The sequence below is a fragment of the Octopus sinensis genome, linkage group LG6, assembly GCF_006345805.1.
Source record: "Octopus sinensis linkage group LG6, ASM634580v1, whole genome shotgun sequence".
Taxonomy (NCBI): Eukaryota; Metazoa; Mollusca; class Cephalopoda; order Octopoda; family Octopodidae; genus Octopus; species Octopus sinensis.
In genome coordinates this window covers 77,129,439-77,135,438 of record NC_043002.1, presented here as the reverse complement: position 1 = coordinate 77,135,438, position 6,000 = coordinate 77,129,439, and the positions used below count along the sequence as shown (strand labels likewise).

General features: G+C 42.0%; 1 protein-coding gene and 1 non-coding gene across 6 annotated transcripts in view; one reads left to right on the top strand and one right to left on the bottom strand.

The window, feature by feature from the left end:
* Positions 1-6,000, bottom strand: part of LOC115213367 (disks large-associated protein 1) — a 443,386-nt gene that overhangs the window by 244,768 nt on the left and 192,618 nt on the right. The gene's annotated exons all lie outside the window — the stretch shown is intronic.
* On the top strand, positions 1,693-1,880 carry LOC115213641. Its single transcript, XR_003881863.1, has one exon. It is a non-coding gene; the product is annotated as a U2 spliceosomal RNA (small nuclear RNA).

The following is a 6,000-nucleotide window of genomic DNA, read 5'->3' as shown; positions in this document are numbered from 1 at the left end:
CACACACCACACACACACACACACACACATACACACACACACACACACACCTTTCATTATGTGTCTATATTTTGTTTACTTCTTAAATAATTCTTTTAGAGTTTTCTTTTAAAAGTATGGCCAGAAATTAATGAAATTTAATCAAATGTTAGAAATTCTATAAATTTTAGAAATTATTTCTCTTACTTTTAATATTTCATTTTCTAGATTATTCTGCAGTTACACTGTTGCATAGTCAGTAAAATTAGCAGTAGTGGTAGTAGTAAGCAGTGAGCTGGCAGAAACGTTAGCATGAAGGGCGAAATGCCTAGTGGTATTTCGTCTGCTGCTATGTTCTGTGTTCAAATTCCACCAAGGCCGACTTTGCCTTTCATCCTTTCGGGGTCGATAAATTAAGTACCAGTTACGAACTGGGGTCGATGTAATCGACTTAATCCATTTGTCTGTCCTTGTTTGTCCCCTCTATGTTTAGCCCCTTGTGGGCAATAAAGAAATAAGTAGTAGTAGTAGTAGTAGTAGTAATAATTCTTTCTACTAAAGGCACAAGACCTGCAATTTTGGGGCAGGGGACTAGTTGATTACATCAACCCCAGTGTTTCACCGGTACTTAATTTATCAATCTCAAAAGGATGAAAAGCAAAGTTGACCTTGGTGGAATTTGAACTCAGAATGTAGCGATGGGTGAAATGCTGCTAAACATTTTGCTTGTCGTGCAAATGATTCTGTCAGCTCGCCACCTTAATGATAATAATAATAATAATAATAATAATAATAATAATATAATAATAATAATAATAATAACAACAACAACAATAACAACAATAATAATAATAGTAATAATAATAACAACGATAAGTACCATCCTATATTTGGCAAGAATCCAAAGAAAAATTCTTGAGATTTGAGGGGACTTCCCCATTGAGGAAATTGCTTCAGGTAAAAAAAAATTTTTATCCTTATTCAAACCGATCTTTACTAGATTTATTTCCCTTAAAAATTGATTCTTTTCTTTTCCCTTATTACATGTAGGCAGAAATCAGGATGGTGAACTGGTAAGGGGTGAAAAACTGAAAAAAAGTTTGAAAGTTACATGTGCAAGTATGGCTACTGTGGTTAAGATACTTGCTTTAAAACCTTATGGTTTCAGTTCAGTCCCACTGTGCTGCACCTTGGGCAGGTGTCTTCCATTATAACCCCCAAGTCAACTAATGCTCTGTGAACTTGGTTGACAGAAAATGTGTGGAAGCACCTTGTGTGTGTGTGTGTAAGTGTGTGTGTGTTTATATATATATATCACCGTGACTGACCAGGCTATCAGATGTTGCTACACATCGCTGGTCACAATGCGCTTCGCATTGTTTTAGCCTTCAAATGATGCCACCCTGCTGGCTAAGTGAGCAAGCCAACAGAAGAAAGAGTGAGAGAAGGTTGTGGCAAAAAAGTACAGCAGGGATCGCCACATCCCCCCTGCTGGAGCCTCGTAGAGCTTTAGGTGTTTTCGCTCAATAAACACTCATAATGCCCGGTCTGGGAATCGCAATCCTACAACCACGAGTCTGCTCCCCTAACCACTAGGTCATTGCGCCTCCACACACACACATATATATATATGCAAAAGTAATATGTGACAATTATTCGGTAGCCATGATAAAACTCCAAGTTTTGGATGACGAGGTGGAAATCCATGCCACCATCTCTTCAGTTATCCAACCATCAGATGTAGCATCTGTTCTTATTAGCTTAATATCTGATACGGTCCCTATTTGGGACCATCGATATTAAACTGATTTTTAGAATGAGGCGAAGAGTTAGGGGCTTGCTCTGCCTTTGCTATGGGTTGGCCTGGTATAGCAGTACTTCCAGGATTCCGCCCACCATAATGAGGCATTTTTTCGATGGCCAGATAACTGAAGAAATGGCGGCATGGATTTCCATCTCGGCATCCAAAACTCGGAATTTTATCATGGCTACTGAATAATTGTCACATATTACATTTACAGATAAATTCCTCTCTTTCTTTCTTTTGTTGTCTTACCATTTTTACCAGTATATATATAAATATATATAAATATATATTGTATTATATTTTATAGTCATGTATATATATGAGGTGACCCCTTTTAATCATAAATGACTATGGGATTGCACCTAGAAAGTTACTCTCTGAGGCACAAGTCCGGGCAAGGTTGCTTATGGAAGGCCAGTAGTCGCCCATGCATACCAGCCTCCCCTCCACACACCACTGATGTTATCCAAGGGAAAGGCAAAGGCCAATGCAGCTTGGCACCAGTGATGTTTCAACTCATTTCTACAGCTGAGTGAACTGGAGCAACGTGAAATAAAGTGTCTTGTTCAAGAACACAACACGCAGCCCGGTTCGGGAATTGAACTCACAACCTCATGATCGTAAGCTCGACACTCTAACCACTGAGCCATGCATCTTCACTGTGTGTGTATATATATATATATATATATATATAATATTTTATAGTCATATATATAAATATATATAAAGGTAGTTTGTTAAAGTGTTTAGGATTCATGGAATGATAAAGAATAGTAGTGTTGAACTTTAGCATAGGGTCACTGACTCCTGTTCTTTTAAACCTGTGTACTTACTGGAGTGTTATTGTTGATTATTTCTATAAGAATCTGTATTAACTGCTAAAAGGTGAAAGCTGATATATTAAAGCAGGGAAGTCTATAGTGCTGAATGTGATAAATTAAACAATAAATGGTAACTGAGAGAGTCATATAAAACCAATGCAAAACATCAACAGGATTTTATAAGATACTAATAAATACCACAGATAGCACAGTTTTGATGCAATAGATGCATTTGTAGCATGGAACAAATGTATATAGTAATTTTTATTTGGTTTAGAAGTTTAGACAAGGTTCCACAGTACATATGTTTGCTGGATAATGAGTAGGATGTCAAGAATGGATTTACAACTCAAAATATCTTATCAGAACCAGAAGGTACTTTTCCATAAAATTCTACAAGTGATAGTGCAGAAATTCTGAATAAGAGTATGCTAGAATTTGAAAACACTTAATTTTCATTGAATAATCATTAAAAGACAAAAGTAGGAAATCTCTGCAGAACAATAATGATTATATGATTTCAAATCTTGACACAAGGCCAGTAATTTTTGTGGAAGGAGTTCATTGATTACATCAACTGCAGTACTTGACTGGTATTTTATTTTATTGACTCTGAAAGGATGAAAGGCAAAGTTGATCTCTATGGGATTTGAACTCAGCATATAAAGATCAGGAAGAAATACCACTAAGTATTTTGTTCACCATGCTAAGAATTCTGCCATCTTGCTACCTTTGGAACATCATCATCATCATCATCGTCGTTTAACGTCCGTTCTCCATGCTAGCATGGGTTGGACGGTTCGACCGGGGTTTTGGGAAGCCAGAAGGCTGCACCAGGCTCCAGTCTAATCTGGCAATGTTTCTACAGCTGGATGCCCTTCCTAACGCCAACCACTCCGTGAGTGTAGTGGGTGCTTTTTACGTGCCACCTGCACAGGTGCCAGGCGGGGCTGGCAACGGCCACGGTCAGATTGGTGTATTTTATGTGCCACCGGCACGGAAGCCAGTCGAGGCGGTGCTGGCATCGGCCACGAGTCGGATAGTGCTTTTTACGTACCACCAGACCAGGGATCCTGGCTGGTTCAATTCGATTTCGATTTTGCTTGCCCCAACATGTCTTCACAAGCAAAGGGGGTTGGCATGGGTGCCTGTCGTACGGTCGCATTGGAGTATTTTACGTGCCACGGCCACGAGTCGGATAGTGCTTTTTACGTACCACCAGGCCAGGGATCCTGGCTGGTTCAATTCGGTTTCGATTTCGATTTCGCTTGCCCCAACATGTCTTCGCAAGCATGGGGGATTGGCATGGGTGTCTGTCGTCGGATGAGGTTCTATATCGACTTCGCTTGCCTCAACCGGTCTTTGTGTCCAAGGGAGGAAAGGCATTCATAAGTGGGCTGGGCTCACTTGTCCTGCCTGGTCTTCTCACGTACAGAATATTTCCAAAGGTCTCGGTCTCTGGTCATTTCCTCAGTGAGGCCTAAAGTTCGAAGGTCGTGCTTCACCACCTCGTCCCAGGTTTTCCTGGGTCTACCTCTTCCACGGTTCCCTCCACTGCTAGGGATTGGCACTTTCTCACACACCTATCTTCATCCATTCTCTCGCCACATGACCATACCAGCGCAATCGTCTCTCTTGCACACCACAACTGATGCTTCTTAGGTACAACATTTCTCTCAAGGTGCTAACGCTCTGTCGAGTATGTACACTGACATTACACATCCATCGGAGCATACTGGCTTTCATTCCTCACGAGCTTATGCATGTCCTCAGCAGTCACGGCCCATGTTTCGCTGCCATGTAGCATGGCTGTTCGTACACACGCATCATACAGTCTGCCTTTTACTCTGAGCGAGAGGCCTTAGTCACCAGCAGAGGTAAGAGCTCCCTAAACTTTGCCCAGGCTATTCTTATTCTAGCAGTTACACTTTCAGCACACCCACCCCCACTACTGACTTGGTCACCTAGATAACGGAAGCTATCAACTACTTCTAGTTTTTCCCCCTGGAAAGTGACGGAAGTTGTTTTCTGTAGATTTTCGGAGGTTAATGCTCCCGAGCATCTGCCACATACAAAACTATCTTCCCAGTTAGCCTACCTTTGACATTGCTGCACCTCTTATGTGTCCATAGCTTACACTGGGTACATCTTATAGAGTTTCTACCTACACCTTTTCTACAGATCGAGCAGGGCCATCTTCCTGAAGATATTTGTGGATTGTCTACCTTTCTACTTATTAGTACTTTGGTTTTAGCTAGGTTGACTCTAAGGCCCCTTGATTCTAAACCCTCCTTCCACACCTGGAACTTCTCCTCCGTTCTGATAGTGACTCAGCAATAAGAGCAAGGTCGTCAGCGTAGAGGAGCTCCCAGGGACAGCCTGTCTTGAATTCCTCCGTAATTGCCTGGAGTACTATGATAATAGGAGGGGGCTGAGTACTGAACCCTGGTGGACCCCAACCTCTACTTTGAATTCTTCTGTGTACATGTTGCCAACCCTAACCTTACTTACGGCATCTCTGTACATGGCTTGCACAGTCCTCACCAGCCATTCATCTATCCCTAGTTTCCTCATTGACCACCAGATAAGGATCGGGGGACCCTATCAAAAGCTTTCTCCATGTCAACGAAAGCCAGGTACAGGCTTATCTTTGGCTAGGTATTTCTCCTGCAGCTGCCTTACCAGGAATATAGCATCAGTGGTACTTTTCCCTGGCACGAACCCAAACTGCATCTCATCTAAACTAACTCTCTCTCTAATTAGTTGGGCTATGACCCTCTCCGTAACCTTCATTACTTGATCCAACAGCTTGATACCTCTGTAATTATTTGTATCTAGGCATCACCTTTACCTTGTAGCAGTTGACTAGTATGCTGCTGCACCAGTCATTGGGTATGACTCCTTCGTGTATCACCTGGTTGACTATACGGGTGACTGCTGCACCAGTCATTGGGTATGACTCCTTCGTGTATCACCTGGTTGACTATACGGGTGACTAGGTTATAGCCGACACTGCCATATTTTGAGCATCTCTGCAGTAATTCCTGATGGGCCTGGGGCTTTCCCGTCTTCATGCTTCTAATTGCCTTAGCTACCACGGAACTATCAACTCGGATAGCTGGTCCCTCTGTAGGGTCAACATTCGGCAGACTCTCTTTATCCCATTCATTTTCCTCATTCAGTAACCTTTCATAGTGGCGTCTCCAAGCTTCTCTCTTTGCATCCTCATTTAGCGCAAGTGAACCATCCTCCATGCGAACACATTTCTCTCCTACCACATCACGATTCTCTCTCACACCTGTCTTGCAACACGAAATACCTCAAGTCTTTCATCCTCACGGCGCAGGACATTGGCAAATTTTCTCTTATCTGCTTCCCCTCTGGCTAGATAGA